At 47.4% G+C, this 17,571-nt stretch overlaps 1 long non-coding RNA gene across 2 annotated transcripts in view; it reads right to left on the bottom strand.

Moving 5' to 3' along the window:
* Nucleotides 1–3,225: 3,225 nt before the first annotated feature.
* Nucleotides 3,226–17,571, bottom strand: part of LOC144807876 (uncharacterized) — a 49,915-nt gene continuing 35,569 nt past the window's right edge. For both annotated transcript variants that reach the window (XR_013606491.1, XR_013606490.1), the window contains exons 2-3: nt 5,276–5,313; nt 3,226–3,813 (exon numbers count right to left, since the gene is read on the bottom strand). This is a non-coding gene — a long non-coding RNA (uncharacterized LOC144807876). The remainder of the gene's footprint in view (nt 3,814–5,275; nt 5,314–17,571) is intronic.

Here is a 17,571-nt window from a genome sequence, read left to right as displayed (position 1 = left end):
TTTCTGACGTTTGGCTGCCTCTATAGCACCCCCCCTCCTTCCATGGATTTCCCCTTAGCCATCCTCAGTCACAGTGGAGTATAAATCCCACACCCCTGGACGGATATAGGTTACAGTACGCTCTATACCTTTTGCGTACCTATGACTTGCCCAGTTACCTTGAGGAAGAAGGCTCGTAGAGGGCGTTAGAGGTGTGGCCCGGCCCGTCCTCTGTCGTCCCCGGACGGCCCGCCCTTTGTCCGGGCTTCGTCCTGCGCTGCGGAAAACGGATACTGATGTAAATGACGGTGGGCGTGCCTCCGCACAGGTGGGATCACACACGGGCTCCTGGACAATGGAGTCCCGTGCGGCGTGCAGGATGAGCCCTCCTCAGCAGTTTGGCAGGCACTGGATACTGGATGCAGAGCCCCTCCGGGGGCGGAGGCAGTTTAAGTGCTGCTGATACTTTCCACACGAAGCTACTAGATATTTAGAAGGATTTGTGTGTGTTTTAATTTTTGGAAGAAATGATAATTTTTTGAAATCTAAAAAAACATTTTGCAATTGGCTGTGTTACTACAATTGTGTTATCATTTGACTTATTTAAATGTTACTGTTGCTAATTTTCATTTTACAACATTTTTGAATACTTTTGGTAAAAACATAAAATTTGACTTCAAACATTCCTTAATGTATATCACTAGTATATCATTATTAAGTTTAACATATTCTTTCATAATATTGCAAAATGACGATATTTTGCGGTTTAACATTTCTTATGTAAACTCTACCTTACAAAGCTGTCTCGCTGACACCCAAAAGTAGTCAATGTGGAAATGTGTGCCATGGATCCATAAGGTCAAAGTGTACTCATTGGTCCCATTTAGGATGCCGGGCGGGCTTTGCCCGCCCCACACCCTTACGGAAGACGGGACAGCCCGCCTTAAGGGTGGGTGTCCCGAAGTCTGCATTAGGATGCGCCCACCACAGTGGCGGGCGCATCCCCCATTTTTAACATTGTGGTGAGCGGTGCTCACTTCACCGCCCGCCACAATGTTAAAACTGAGTGCACGCATTTGCATAAACAAAGTGGCATGCACCGCGCGGTGCCTGTAGCTTTGTTTAGGCAAATGCTGGGGGGTACCACAGGTACCCCGTGTGCACACCCCACCCCTCACTCACTCACTCTGGTGGCCTACAGGCGGCCCCCCCGAGTGAACACCACATGCCTTTCCGTGCCGGCAACGCCGCCACGGAAAGGCATCAATTTTTGCACATTGCAATAAGGCAAGGCGACCGGGGCAGAAAAGCGGCGGACGGTTTTTCCATCCGCCGCAGTCCCCCCCCAACCCCGCCATACTAATATGGCGAGGGTGGATTTGGGAATGGCTGTTGAAAGGATTACCTTCACCAGACCAGCGGCGGCTACCGCCAGCTTGGCGGAGGCAATACGCCCGACATCGTAATGGGCCCCAAAGTTTTTCGTATGCGATCCATACAGATCTGCAGATACATTTTACAACTCATCCATTCAGATTTTGTATTCTGACATCCTTACTTACTTGGTATGTCCCCCACCTAAAAATGTTTTTTGACACTTCATGGGCTCTGTTAAGTCCACTCTACATGTTGTCATTTTGTCAAAAGTGAGATTTACCCACTATAGGCATTTGTGGTGTTGTTGTTGCAAACACAGGCTCCCATCATACTGAATGACATTCCTCCTGAACATTTTTTGGAAGCATAGTATTCAGGCAGATTCAACTGTCGAACTCTAGTTTGTAAAATACCAAATAAAATATGTTTTGGGCCGCAATATTGCTGAATGATATTTTAATGATCTCATTGTTGTTTTGGCTAATAGGTCTTTAGAGAAAAAAAAATTAAAATACATTTTGATTTAAAGATGTCAAAATACTTAGGGTGGCGGGCGGACAAAGTCTGCCCGCCATTCTAATGAGGCCCTATCGGTATGCTGGACCGCCCGCCCTAAGGGCGGGGGGTTCTGTTGGGGGAATTAGGATATGCCCGCCACAGTGGCGGGCACATCCTTCATTGTTAGAATTGTGGCGGGCGGTGCACTCTGCACCGCCCGCCACAATGCTAAAAATGCTTTCTCACATTTGCATATACAAGCGGCAGGCACCGCGCGGTGCCTGCTGCTTTGTACATGCAAATAAAGGGGGGTACCTTAGGTACCCCCCTGTGCACCCCCACTTCTGCCTTCACCAGGGAGGCCCGCAGGGGCCCCCCAAAGCAAAGACCGCCTGCCTTTCCGTGGTGGCATCGCCGCCGCGGAAAGGCACCTATTCACACAAATCCAAATATGGCTGGCGGTGTCTGATAGACACCGCCACCATATGAACCCTTTTCCACCCCGGACGCAAGGCGACCGGGGCGGAAAAGTGGCGGGCGGTGTTTGCCTCCGCTGCGGTCCCCCCCACCATCGTAACGTGTCGGGGGGAAAAGGGGTGTCGGGCGGATCGCCACCATGGCGTTGGCGATCCGCCCGACATCGTAATGGACCCCTTAGTGTCCATTTTTTAAAATTTCTTTTATTATTTATGGAACATAGATATAAATAATACATTTTTGATATTCTAATTTAGACATTGCAAACAACTTAAATTGAACAATTAGTGTTTTTTTCAAATGTTTAACAAAACATGTTTAAAAAAACTCGCTTTCCATCAGGCTTACCATGTCAGAAAGACTATGGGAAACCAAGCATCCTAATCCTAAAGGTGGAAACACCTTCCTATGGGACTACAGGCCGGTCTCTGAATGGCTTATGGGCTCCTGGAGCCAGTCGCAATCCAGCTGTAATGACAGGCCAGTTCAATTCTGACCGGCTGTATGGTAATCAGCTGGTCAGAAATGAAATGGGCTACCTCAGTTGTAAAGCCTCTGACCTAAGGTCGGAGGGTTTACAATAGAGATTGTCATAGGCCCCTTGGTCTCTAAATACATTTTATTTTAGCATTAAATTTCAATAATGTTTAATAGCACTTCTAGATTCACCTTTAGTGACAGGATATAGGGGTAATGGGCGGGGTATTATATTAATACCCAGTTAATACTTAATTTTTACCTACTAACTGAAATGTATTTTAGAGGGAAAAATGAATACAACAGTGAAATTTCAAGACATTTAATTTTTAAAACCACAATAATTATGAATAAATATTAATTACAGCGATACACTTTATTTTAGAGTCAGTAACAGGAAACAAAAAAAACCACTTTTTAATTTTTTTATTTGCAATTACTTGACAAATTGGCAGTTTGCAAAAATAGATATTTGTACAAGCCTTTATTACAATAAATAATATATATATTGTTTTAAATGGTAGTAGTTTCCCATGCGTTTAAATGGTGATAATGGTCCTTTTTTCCGTTGGTACGCAAAGTCAGACTCTCGCTCAGTGACGACTGGGAAACTGACCTTGTTGTTGCATATACAGATTGATACACCCAAGACAGTATAACGGAAAACCACAAATCACTTTTCAAATGTTTACTGTAAACTTTCCACTTATGGAAACAAAGGGGGCTACAATTGGTAGATAAATATGAAATAAAACTTTTACTTATGAAACCAGAACAACGAGCAACGCAGATATTTATATTATTGTAAACACATTAAGATTCTACCTCCTACATATCACGATTTCGTATTCGGTACTCTGAGAGCATAATGGGGTTATACCTCTGCATTTAATACTCAAAAGATTATTAATAACTACATTGGAACCCTTACAGCTTTAGTAAGGTTGCCTCTTCTGTTTGACAGCATTGTAAAGGTATCCATCTGAAGAATTAAACACATAGTACCTATTGGAAAAGGAAACGCATCAAACAAAAATTAATAAGTTAGTCAGTTTGCATATTATTCAGACCAAAACTTTTAACTTTGCTAACTTAAGGGCATAATTACGAGTATGGAGGTGGGAGGGGTGAGGGGGTTCCGCTGTACTGCAGATTACAACTAACAAAGTTTTATCTGTGCCAGTGGAACACCAGCTGCACAAGGGAACAGTGGTACCCTGTCAGTGGTGCAGGAGCCCCACAACACAATATACTGAGCAGGGACTGGCAAAGTCCCGAGCAGCATACTTGGAGTTCTTCCACCACCAGCAATTTCATGGCAGAGACCCACCATGAATAAGCTGGCGCTGCAAGAACTACAGGGCCCCCATGCCCTGGGAATACATTCAGGGGGCACAACATGCCCCCCCCCCCGAATATATTTCCCCCAGTTAAAGCACAGCATGGAAGTCACAGTCCATGCCATGCTGGAACTTTTTGCCAGTTCCCACTGCAGTGCACCACCATGGGAATGGCCAAAGAACTGCCAACCATATTACAAGCTGCACATTTCCAACTCGTAATACAGTCGGCGGTGCTTGCGCAGCAAAGGCTGCATTGTGCCGTTGTTGCAGCGCTAAAGTCGTAATCAGGCCCTTAGTCATGTTTAGGAGGTTTTTATAAAATGCTTGTATGAAAGTGCCCCTTTTGTACATAGTTAGCCCCATGATTTGCCTGATAGCTGATGCAACTTTGAAGAGCACTGGGTTCCTGCTAACCAGGTTGCCAGTATTATTTCACAAAAATTATGTAAATGCCTAATTGTTCCACAATTGGCACCGCTGTAAGTCCCTAGTAAGGGGTACTTTTGGTATGTAGGGCATGGGTCCTGAGGAGGGCCCCTTAGAGATGCAGCATGTATTGTCCTGCTATAAGGTTACTAGGTCTCTGAATGTACGCATTAAATTACTTGCTAAACTCACGCATGTGCACAGCACAGCAGTCAGCATTCCAGTCCACTGTACAGAACGGCTCTCCATAGCGGCTGCTGGTACTGCATACTGAATTACATGCCTAGATGCGCTTGTGTACCGGATAGTAGTTAGCATTCTAGTCACTGGCTGCTTTCCAGGGTTTCTGGACTAGACTGTCAATACAAACCACTTCCAGGTTACTTGACCAGCACATCACACTCGAACTAAAGAGACACTTTGGCGGGAACTTATGCCCGACTGAGTTTCTCATCAAGTACGCTTTTCCTCCCTTCTCCGCCCCTGTCCCCGCAAAGCCCAGATATGTATTGCATGGATACCTTTTTTCAACATTTTTTTTTGCCATTTATTTTAATATACATCCATAATAATATAGTTCAGCAATTAGAGATAGATCACAATACAGCACTTCTTTGGCATATATAAAATTGTCCTGTACTAACTTTAGTTACAATTCGAAGAATACCATAGAGAAGGTTATCCATAAAAGTACTTACACATAAAATCAGTCTCATACGTTCAAGTCTTATTTCACCTGTAAGTTTTAGGAAAAGGTTATTTTGGTAAATGTATACAGTCACATATTATTTGTCAGTCTGTAAATATCAGACAGTTAATAAAAGAAAGCAATACAACTGGTGAATCATACTATGTAATTATCTAACAGCAGTGGAGCTAAGGGTTTTGAATTTGCTAATACGTTAAGCAGGCTGTGTGGGGCGTGTGCATGAGATACGTGGGGCCGGGTGGGCGCTAGACAACCAGTGGGTCATTATACACACATCTGGCCGTAGGTTCGCAGTGTCCCCAAGTTTTATGTTTGAGCTGGGCAGTTTGTGCATTCCCTATCTGGCCATTGTCGTGTGGTACATCAGGGTCTGTTTGCAGTAGCGTTTTTATGAAGGTCAACTCAGTGTTTTTATTTAGGCGTCATATCTTTTGTCATCTTCGCCGCTTGTTTTTGTTCCCCCTTCACTCGCCCCCTCGGTCGCTCCTGTCTCGGTCTGTGTTTTCACATGCCTCCAGTATATGTTACTGGAGGTCAGCAAGGGTGCATTGCCTCAATCCAAGCGCCAAGGAGGGGATTTGAGGTGTAGGGTTCAAAAGTGGGGAAAGGTGGAGGTTGATAGCGGGAGTTGGTGAGTCAGAGGCGAAGGGAGAGTTGTCTTTGTTGGAGTTGCAAGAAGGAAGGGAATTAAGGACAAATTTAGGGGGAGCTCGGTACAGATCAGGGCGGTATGGTAGAAGGAGAGGGGAGGATTGTGTGGAGTCCTGGGAATGTAGGAGGTTAGAGAGGAAAAGAGGGGTGGTGGTTGAGGAGGTCCTGTCGTCGAGAGGAGGTGGCTGTAGGGGAACGGGCATCTGGCAGAGTGAGGGGGGTTGGGAGAAAGAGAAATTGAAGAAAGGAAGTGGTTCTGCTGTGCCCGAGGGAGGGAAATGGAAGGGGTACCAAGGGGGTAGCACAGCATAGTTGGAGGAGAGGGTGGAAGGAGAGAGATGCAATGGGTTGGAGGACAAATCAGGGAGAAAAACGAGGGGAGGAGGGGGTAGAGGAGAGGGGTGATGGAGGAATAAGGGGGAGCGTAGTGAGGGTTAACCTCGGGAGAGGGTTGGAGGAGAGGTGGACTCAAAAGGGGGGTGGCATGTAGGAATATGGGTGAGGAAGATATTGGGGAACCGTGATGGTGCAGATTGGACGAGGAGCGTATTAGTTAGAGGTAAGGCTGAAGTGATGAATGGGAGGGCAAACTGTGAAGGGTGAGGAATAGGAGAGGAGGGCACAGGGGAGGGAAGAGGGCCTGCCTGTGCTTCTCGAGGGTGCACCCTAATGGTATGTAGGGGAGTCAGGGGAGGAGAAAGTGAGTAGGGGGTGGAGCTAGGTGAGGAGTTAGGGGATAACCCAGTCGCAGAGGAGGGGAGTAGGGAGGGGAAGAGGTGGTCAAACAGCGAGAGACAGGAGTCTTTGCCTTGGATCATGACAGTACCGTTATTATAGAGTGAGATAGTGAGGTAGCCATTGAAACGCGCAGAGTGGGACATTTTTAGTTGTCTGCCATGAGGGATAGAGGAGGAGGAGGTGACGTTAAGGAAATTATATAAGCTGGTGGACCAAGAGGGGGTGTCGTGAGTGAAGAAGAAGAAATCTTTTGAGCCTCCCAAGACGACCATTGTAAAATTGATTAACAAAAAGGGAATCAGGGAAACGTTCAATAGTATTATATTTCAATCGTTTTACTGAAGCTTTCTTCTGGTTGGGAGGATAAATGATTTTGTAGCAATTAATTCCAGTCTTAACTCGAGTGGTAGCCATGTTGGGAAAATTAGCCGGAGGGAGGTGGGGGGGGGGGGGGGGGGGGGGATATGAGAAAGGTGTTACTAGGAAGGCTGTGGTGATGAGAGGTAAGAGGCCAAAAAGGAGGCACATATTCCAGATGTTGGGTGAAGAAATCAGAACTAATGTGTCGTCCGGGAAGTGGGGTGGGTATTTGTGGGGCCCTTCATCTAAGTATGCATGGTGTCACTTGGCACTAGATAAACAAAGGAATAGTTTACATATGAAAGGACCAACTTGACCATTTTCAAAACCATCACAAAGCAAATTTGGTCAAAGTAGAACAGATTATCATGAACACCCAGTGACCACTGGTGATCACTGACTTTAGCATCAGCCTGTAACAGAGGCACATTCGGCACCAAACGTGTTGCATGCCGATAATCTCAACAGACTACTATTGAACCCTAATCTCCTGATTAACATTAACATTAGGGGGAAAGAGCATGGGGTGGAACAAGATCTGACTAACAAGGTTTAAGAATGCACAACAACATCGTCATCATAAAACCATCTCTAGAGGTACTCAGAACAGGGTGCGTAACTCGTACTAAATGGAAAACATTTCCTAGCACCACATGTCCGTATAAGGGCCTGGCGCCCTAAATACCTTGGAGACTCCCAGGCCAACTCGTCAGGGGGCACAGATGCCCTGAATCCATAATGTCAAGGCTGCTGCCAAGGCAGTGGGAGTCCTAACTCAAACAAAACTGTCTTCACTGATAAAGTTGTTTAAAAGATGCAGCTGGCACTACTTGCTGCACAGCTGTAGAAGCCCTAAACGGTGCAACTAGCACTACTTGCTGCGCAGCTATAAAAGGCCTAAACTGTGCAGCTGGCACTACTTGTTGCACAGCTGTAGAAGAGGCAACAGCATCCTCATGATGGTCATGTGGCCTCCTTCACGGCCAGCCTGACGGTCCGCGCTGTGCGGCAAGGTTGGAAAGTTGGACCCAGTTATACAGGGTTGCTTGAGCCACAGATTAAGAAAAGCGGCCACACGCTTGCCTCTGCCACCGGCCCAGCGGATTGCAATTATTTAATCCAGCGTTCAGGCCCCAGCTGTATTCAGCCCAGAAAACTATTTTCCCCAGACCGTCTGTGCAAATTCAACCCCTATCGGGCCAATAGTCCTCCTGCTACAGTGGTCCTCAACTCCTTCACACACACTTAAAATGTCTTTCACCCACAGGACCTCAGGGCAATACAGTCCGGCAATGATATTAAGTTTGTCCATTATTCCTACCCATCGCCGAGTCTTCAGCACACTCTCTGTCTCAGGGAATCGGATAGCACAGCTCCGGACTGGCGGGGGGGGGGGGGTTAGGCCTCACCACTCACAAGCTATTCACTTTATTCAGTGCCCTGGCTATCTGAGCATTGCTGGTACTGGGCATTGGCACTGATTAGTACTGGCACTGAGCCTCACTGGCACTGATCTCCAATGTTGATCACTGTGGGGCCTGGGTTACAGTCACAGAGCATGGCCGAGCATGGCCGAGCATGGTGGTGTGTATTACAATGTCCCAAATCCGCCATCTTAAGGTCAGGCGGCATGGGCTGGTCGTGTTCGCTCAGGCAGGCTGCAGGCAGCGTTTTAGCAGAACGCATATGAGAGTCCAGTTGAGAATGTGCTTAGAGAGTGGTAAACTCGCTGCAATGGAGCGCAGAGGGCAAAATCGGAACAAATAAGGCAGCGCTTCTTCGCCGCCACGCCATTTTGCGGTCAGGTGCCTCAAGATCGCAATCGGGACACCCCTCTCATCGCGCAAAAGTCAGGGAATCTAAGGTAGGTGCCGCTTCTCCTTGGATTGCAATGCGCTCACTTCGCTGGCTTCATGGGGTGTATCCGGATCAGAAGGGAGGGTTGTGGACCGTCTTGAGGTGGATCGGAGTATGGACATAAAACGGCGGTCGGCATTGCGTCTCCTGGTCCAGCAAAAAGACAGCGGGCAGCCCGTTCCCTCGGGTGAAAAGTGGCGCCGAGCGGCTCATTTGCTGTACCAAGTGTTGCGGTCACCGAATTCACAGGTTTGGCATGATTTCGCGCTCTGCCCCACATTATATTCAGCGCGATTCGGGCTCGGGCCCCTTGCAGAGAGCCAGTCCCAAACTGGTCCGCTTGTCTGGGGGGGGGCTCTGCCCGCCTGCTCGGAACCCCCCGACCCCCCCCCCCCCCCGCAGAAACTGCACGGGAGGCAGAGACCGCAGCGAGAAGTGTTGGAGGGGCCGGGCCCAAGCCCCAGAGCCACCCCCTCCACCCAGGGCTGTTTGTCTTTTCAGAGCAGGGGCAAGAAGGCGAGGGGTGACAGGATCACCTAAAGCACTCTATGGCACGATCCCCAGCTTCCGGGTGGATAAATTCAGAGCCTACTGTCCAAATCGCCATATTAGATCGGAAGGGTAAAGGCTGTTAGTAATTAGCCGGTTTAAGAAACTTAGAACAGGCGGCAAAACTGTTGTCCATCTGGCCTCAAAATTATGGAACACCCTACAGGTGGACTTGCGTAATTGCTCCAATCTTATCTTTAGGAAACTCTTGAAAACTGCACTAGGAGTATAATTTCTATCTGCACGTGTTCGCCTGACTTTCCTGTTAAGTTAGCACAGAGATACCCCTTCGGGGTTGATTTCTGCGCGTTATAAAACCTATACATACTGGGGGTACTTGGTCTTCCGGGATCTGCGCTTGCTGGCGCAGAACAAGAAAGAACTGAAGTCAGCGCACATGGGTGCATCTAAGCAGCTCCTGCGCAGTCATCTCAGTGACAAAGACGCCAACGACACCTACCGACACGCAGGGGTACTGCTGATGAAAACTTTCCGGATCCAGTCAGATGCCTGGGGTTAATTCTAAGGTAAGGAATCTATCAGTATGTGTTTCTTTCAGATTCTAATATTTAGGTGGCTCACCCAGACCCTGAAACTAGTTTCTGTAATCTAATGACAAGAAGGACAAAGAAGATGCTGTGCAGATAAGACTCAACGCCCACCAACTTGGCTCCAGCCCTACTGGCCTGTTTCCAGCCCTTGAAGAAATGACAACTGGCCTGCCGTCAGCGACCTCCACCAGCCAGGGAAAGACTGCCTGCCTTTGAAGGAGGCCAGAACTCCAGAGGACAGCCACTCAGTACATAAGAAAGAACTGCAAAGGACTCTGGTGCAGTCCGGATCCGCAATTAATGACCACTTTGCACCTGATGCCTGTGTCCAGGTGGCCAACCGATCCAGAAAAGGTCACCCAGCAATCCTGATTTCAAGTCCAGTGATGGCTCACCCCTCCTGGACTCCACGACGAGGCCTGCAGTGTGAATCCAAATGCTCACCTCGACGCCGACCAACTCTGGTAAGAGAAACTTGACGTCAATGGAAAAACCTATACCCAAAGCCCCTTGGCCTTGAGGAGCTCGTCCAACGGTTTATCTATGACCTACAACATCCCAACTTACCTATCCTGTCACTGGTTTTATCTGTGCAGACTCCAGTCGTCAACTGCAGCCTGCTTTCCAGTGTTTCCATTAAATTGCATTGTGCACACGACTGGGTGTTTTCTCCCTTCACCCGGCCAAGTCCGGGCCGCTGGTGGTGTAATATTTGTGCTGCCTTGGGTCCCCCATGCTTGCATAAAAACTCCAAAGCTTGAGCCCTGCTGACGCTTTACTTACCTGCAAGCAGTGTGTCTTCAAATACCCCACAGTCTCCATTGGTTAACATTGGGCCTGATCTTCAAATTTGACCCCTGCACCCGGCTGCCGCTGTGCAGCTGGTGGTGCAGTGTTTGTCCTTAGATGAACCTTGCCCTCTGCTCACCCAGCATCCCAAAGACTGGATTTGGTGACTGTTAGATTTGGGGGTCTCTGGTTGGCACAGGTAAGAACTTGTGACAAGCAGGAACCCTCTCCTCTAGTCAGGGCATGGGACTTACTCATTCAAATAACCCCTGCTCACCCTCTAGGTTGCGTGGCGCGAGCAGACAAGGCTAATCTCGGAGTGTTATTGGTTAAGCATTTGTAATCACACACAGTAGCTCCGTGACAACACCACACCAGGGTTTGTATGAAAAATAGGTGTTATATCAGCAAGACTTAGTACAAGACCCAGATAACGTTTCTAAATCAGCCCACAAGATTATTTAGGCAAAAAGAGTTTTTAGTAAGGCGTAATTTCAGAGTCTGTGCGCAGCGTACTTCTAAACTCGGCCCGACGGTGAAGCCAACAGAGTCTGGGGCGCACGGAGGACGTTTCGGTCCTGTGCGCTTTGAATACAGCGTACGATGCGGGCACAGTACCTTTTGCTTGGGGGGAGTTAGTCACGGACGATGCGTTGCTGCGCCAAGCGGCTCACGCAGCGGTGCCCTCCTTGTCGTGTTGAGAGTCACGGCTCGTAGGCTCTAGGTCGCGTTACTAGGAGGGGGGGATGCTTTGTGGATTCGGGGCACTTCGTTGAGGCGTCCGCGCCATACCTGGAGTGGGGGCGCTGGAGGCTCGGTGTGGAGCGGCAGTACGCTTCGTAGGTACGGGTCGTACCCAGCCGCTCAACGCGCAGTAGCCTATGGAAAGCAGCAGGAGGTGCATCGATCAGACCGATGCAAAGGGGGGAGAACAAAGCCCAAAAAGCGGAGTCCGGGCCGTACGTTGTGAGCTACGGCTGAAAGTGCGACAGTCTCGTTGCTCGGAGTGCGGCAGTCGCGTTGCTTGGGCCCAGCCGGTCCAGACGTTGCGAGCTACAGCTCAAAGTGATGCAGAAGTCTCGTTAGTCGGGCCGGGCAGGTCCATTCGTTGCGAGCTATGGCTCGAAAAGGGTGCAGAAGTCGCATTGCTCGGGCCGGACATGTGGGCACAGGGTTCTCAGAGTGTGCAGTAGTTTGGCATGAGGCGCGCACACAGTTCTCTCCTTTAGCGCTGCGGGATAAGGCAGCGCCCTCAGCAGTTCTTCTCCAGGTTGTTAGAGTCCACTGGTCCTGGGACTCTGTTCAGGGGGCAAGCTCACACACAAGCCCTTGGAGAGCTTTGAAACACAAGTCTTTAAAAGTAAATAGTCTTTGCAGGTTCTTCCTTTCCTTCAGCAGCAAGGCAACCACTGCAGGCCAATCTCCCAGAACAGAGACAGTAGTCCTCCTTCAACTTTCTTGGTTCCTTCTACTTAGGCAGAGGTTTCGTCTTGGTTCAAGCAGGATCGGATTTCTTAGGAGAAGAGGCTCCTATCTTTATACCCAAAATCCTTTGTTCTTTCAGGCCAGGGGGGCCTTTGCCTAATCCAGTCCGTACCTTGAGCACTTTGTTTTGCAGACTCTGGCTTCTTCTTTCAGTGTGCAGGGCAGGGAGATCAGAGACTCCCCAGGAGGGGGAGCCAGCATTGTGGATGACAAGTACAGTCCAGGAGTACTCTGTTGACAGTCTCCCCTCTCTCCTTACAAGGTGCAGGGCAGAGACATCAGACGCTACACAGGAGGTGGAGCCAGCATTGTGGTGGCAGAGCACAGCCCTATTCAGAGCCCAGGGACACTCCTCCCACCTATCCTGGTGTAATCTCTCTATTCACCACCTGGCAGCCCCAGCCGGTCTCTTGGAATCCCCCAGCCCTGTCACACACAGAAACCAGACAGCAGATACATATCAGAGCAGAGGCAGGCTGAAATGGTTAGGCAAGCAAATATCAGCTTTCTAAAAGTGATATTTGCAAACACAGGATATTAAAATAAACTTTACTAAAAGATGTATTTTATTATTCTGAGTTCAGTCATACTAAACTTTACTTTCTACCATGTTCCCTGAGTCGGTTAGGAATGTAGGATGTAACAATTCCAACAGCCCATTCTGGCCTATGAGAACAGGTAGCCTTGCAATAGTGAAAAACGAAAATGGCTGTAATTCACCATTAGGACATGCCACACACATCAGGGCTTGTTATACCTTATGCTTACAATGCACCGTGCCCTTGGGCCTACCATAGAGGTGACTAATATGAAGTTCAGGGAAGGTTTAGGGACTGGCAAGTGGGTGCACTTGTGCAGTCACCATGACAGTACCAGACTGCACACAGGTTCTGCAATGGCAGACCCTAGACACATTTTACAAGGCTGCTTCTGTGGGTGGCACAACCAGGAATGCAAGCCCACTAGCAGCATTTGGATTCACAAGCCCTGGCACTCCTGGTGCACTTTACTAGGGCCTGACAGTAAATCAAATAAGCCAATCATGGAAACCAATCAACATAGATACTTTCTATAGGGAGCACTTGCACTGTGATACTGATTGGCAGTGGCATAGTGCTCCGAGCAGCTAACACCAACAAAACACATGAGGCACAGTAACAAAAATGGAAGGGAGACACATGCCAATGGTGTCAGGTCTAACATTTACTTACCTGCGAAACCCAATTAATTTTCTTCCATAAGTTAACATAGCAAATACTGAAAATTGCAAGAGTGTCCATTTGAAACTGTACATAATTCCTATTTAAAAACACTTAACTTTTCGCAAAGATCTTTGTTTTACAATAAATCTTGAAAGAAGCTTATACAAAATTGGCTTTGGATTCCCTTTGAGTCGTGTTTTAATTTATTGGTCATTGTATGCACAACAAATATCTTATACTCTATGTTAGGCCTATGGTTGCTCGCCCACACTACCGCAAGAAAACAAGTTACTTACCTGTAACTTTAGTTATCCAGTTTTGGAAGCTTTCATAGATTCACATGCCTGAATCATTCCCAGTCGTCAACACGGGAGTCTCCGGTACAAAAAAATAGCAATGCTTAGTAGTATAGCAAACTGAAAAGAGACCTAGGCCCATTTCCCTTTTGCAACCCATAACCTTCGTTATGTAAAAGAGACCAAACTTGTCCCTGAACCAAACACTCCTGAGAACCTTTTGCCCCTCAGATTTTCATGCACTTGTGCCATTAACACCTTTTGTGCTTAATCCGAGGTGAGCCTCTCAAGGGGAGGAGGGTGGCATGTGAATCTATGAAAGCTTCCAATACTGGAGAACTACAGTTGCAGGTAAGCAACTTGTGTTCTTACTCCTGTATTGGAGCTTTCATAGATTCACATGCCTGGATCAGAATAGCGATCAGTAGAATAAGGGACTTTTCTTTTATTTTTAGACTCCATGCAGACCTGGTATAGCTATGCAAGACATCATTTATCTATACAAATTGATTATGGAATTCTGCATATTAGAAATGTAACCACTCACTAAACATAATAAAAACTGTGCATTTGTATCCAAGAAACCAGGACGGAGGGATGAAAAGAGGGCTCACCGTTACTGGATAAGGTTTCTCAGCACCGCTTCTCCCACCACCACATCTCTTCCTGTGGCTGCATCCAAGCAGTAATGCCTGGTGAAGTTGTGTGTACTCTTCAAGGTCGCTGACCTGCAGATATCCTGGATCGGTACTCCCGCAAACAAAGCAGTGGAGGTGGACACTGCTCTTGTCGAATGGGCACGAACTTGTGCATTTAAAGGCTTTCCAGCTGTCTGATGACAATACTCTATCGCACTGGAAATCCCTCTGACAATTCCTTTTTTTGATAAGGGAAGCCCTTCCTGGGTGTGCTGAAGGCAACAAACAGTTGTGAAGATTTGCGGAAGGGTTTTGTCTTTTGTAAATAGAATTTGAGAGAGCGTTGGACATCCAGCAAGTGGAGAGCTCTTTCCGCTGCGGTTGTTGGTTGAGGAAAGAACCGTTTGAGCATTAGTGGCTCATTTAAATGAAAGTCAATTGGAACTTTTGGAATACATTTTGGATTAGTCCCGAGTATCATTCTATCCTCTTGAAATTGTAAGAAAGGGTCTTGAATCGTGAGAGCCTGTAATTCCCCCACTCTCCTGGCTATAGTGAGCGCTATGAGAAGCAGAACTTTCCATGATAGAAATTTAGGATCTGCCCTGTGTATTGGCTTGAAGGGCTGTTTCATTACTTGAGAAAGAATAATGTTCAACTGCCAGAGAGGTGGTGGAGGCTTTACTGGAGGAAAAACCCGGAATAATCCTTTCATGAATTGTTGGATGACTCTTGCAGACCACATAGTTGGTCCTGAGGAAGTCCTCCTGTAGAGTGATATTGCAGCTAAATGTACCTTTATCGATGCATGAGCCAAAAGTAAAATGTATGGAATAATCTCATGCGCTGCCAAATTCAGAGGATGAATGTTACATCTTTGGCACCACAGACGGAATCTTTCCCATTTCATTCTGTGGGTCTTGTCCGTACTCTCCGCTCTGGCTTTTGATAGGATGTCTTTGCATTCCTCTGAGATCTTTAGATGGTGAAACTTACAGTGCTCAGGAGCCAGGCCGCTAAGTGCAATAATTTCAGATCTGGATGTAGCACTTGTCCCTGGGACAAAGTCAGAAGCCCCTGTATTGGCCAGAGGCGAATCGGATGGACCTCCGACAGTAGAGGAAGCTCTGTGAACCAGTGCTGCCTGGGCCACCATGGGGATATCAGGATCACCCGGCACGGCTCCTTCTTGAGCTTCATAAGAACTCGTGGCAGGAGGGGAATTGTAAGAAAGGCGTAAGCAAAGACGCCTGACCATGCCATCAAAAACGCATTCCCGCAGGATCCCCGTTGGGGAAGCCAGCTTGCGAAGAACCAGCATTTCCCGTTCTCTGCTGTTGCGAAGAGGTCTACTGTTGGTTCTCCCCCATCTTTGGACGATGTTGTCTAGAACCCCTTGGTCAATCTCACATTCGTGGCAGGTAGATTTGAGCCTGCGGAGTGTATCTGCTTGGAAGTTCTGGTACCCTGGGAGATGTTCCGCTGTTCTGGATATCTTGTGTTGCAGTGCCCATTCCCATATTCTATGGGCCTTTTGCGGCAGGGAGAGTGATCTTGTTCCTCCTTGTTTGTTAAAGTAATGCATAGCTGTTGTGTCGTCCGTTCTTACTAACACAGTTGATATTATTTTTGGTAGGAACGCCAGCAATGCCAAGCGGACGGCTCTGAGTTCCAATAAGTTTATATGCATCTTCTGCTCGTGCAACTTCCAGCGGCTGCTGACTTTAAGGTCCTGAAGGAAGGCTCCCCATCCTTCTAGGGACGCATGTGTAGTAATTATCAGTGGGGCTGGCTCTGTGAGGAATGAAAGGCCCCGCGAGATGTTCCGCTCTTGGGGCCACCATTTCACCGCTTGAACCATGTTCGGCGTTACCTTGACTATGTCTTTGAAGGATCCCTATGCTCGAAGCCATTGTATATCTAGCTGCTCTCGCAACAGACGCATCCTTAACCTGCAGCAAGGTACGAGGGGAATGCAAGATGACATCGTTCCCAGCAATGACTTGTACTTGCATACTGAAAGGCACTTTCTTTTTGTGAAGTCTTTGAAAAGAGATGTAATTCTCATTTGCCTTCCTTTGGAGGGGAAATGCCTTGTGTCCAGTATCGCTCCCAAGAAGGTGATGTTTCTTGTCGGTTGAAGGGATGATTTTTCCTCGTTTAAAGTCAGACCTAACCTGGCAAACAAATCCACGCAAGCCGCTGTTGGCGATCGGGCGGATGCTGCTGATGGTGCCTTAACCAACAAGTCAGCGTGGTAAGGAAATACTTAGTGTCGGTTTCCTTAGAACAACCGCCATTGGAGCCAGGCATTTCATGAATATTCTTGGGGCTGATTTCAGTCCGAACTGCAGTACCTTGAATTGGTAATGTTCTCCGGCAACCATGAACCAAAGGTACTGCCTGTGGGAAGGATGGATGGGGATGTGAAAGTACGCATCCTGTAGGTCTGTGGTTATATGATCTCCTGAGTCTAAAAGTAGAAAGATGTCCTGAAGAGAAACCATTGGGAAAGATTGCTTTTAGAGATAGGTGTTTAGGGATCGGAGGTCTCGAATAGGACGCCATTGGAGAGTGTTTTTCTTGACTAGGAAAAATCGTGAGTAAACCCCTCCCCCTCTGGGAGTTCGGCACCGGTTCTATTGCTCCCTTTCGGAGCATTGTCCGAATCTCCCGATGCATCTTAAGTAAGTGCCTGACCACCTTGGTGGTGTACAAGGGGGCGTTTGTGGAAGTTCTAGAGTGTGTCTTAATTGAATTATGTTGAGGACCCACTGGTCCGTAGTTCTTTGCTGCCAATTTTGGAGATAATAAGCAATCTTTCCACCCAAGGGAACATGTGACGTAAGAGAGATAGGTGTAGCCGGATCCTGAAGGCTGTCTTTATATATAAAAATCTTTATTTGGATAAAAGAAAAATATCCTTAAAAGCGTAACAAATTGAATCCACAAATAGGTACATTGTAATTAAAAAAGCTTCAAAACATTTTTTCACAGTTAAACAGTAAAAATCTATCGACACCTGTTACTCGATTTATATTACACCTTAAAAATTAAAACAATTAAGTATTAGACAGTGATAACACTTAGCAAAAGAGCAGGGGGATTTGATATACTGGCATATAGCAGCTAAGACTCATTTTTTTTTTTTTTGCTTAAAGCTAAAGGC

This window comes from Lissotriton helveticus, chromosome 1_2 (genome assembly GCF_964261635.1).
Source record: "Lissotriton helveticus chromosome 1_2, aLisHel1.1, whole genome shotgun sequence".
Taxonomy (NCBI): Eukaryota; Metazoa; Chordata; class Amphibia; order Caudata; family Salamandridae; genus Lissotriton; species Lissotriton helveticus.
This window is presented reverse-complemented; position numbering and strand designations above follow the sequence as displayed.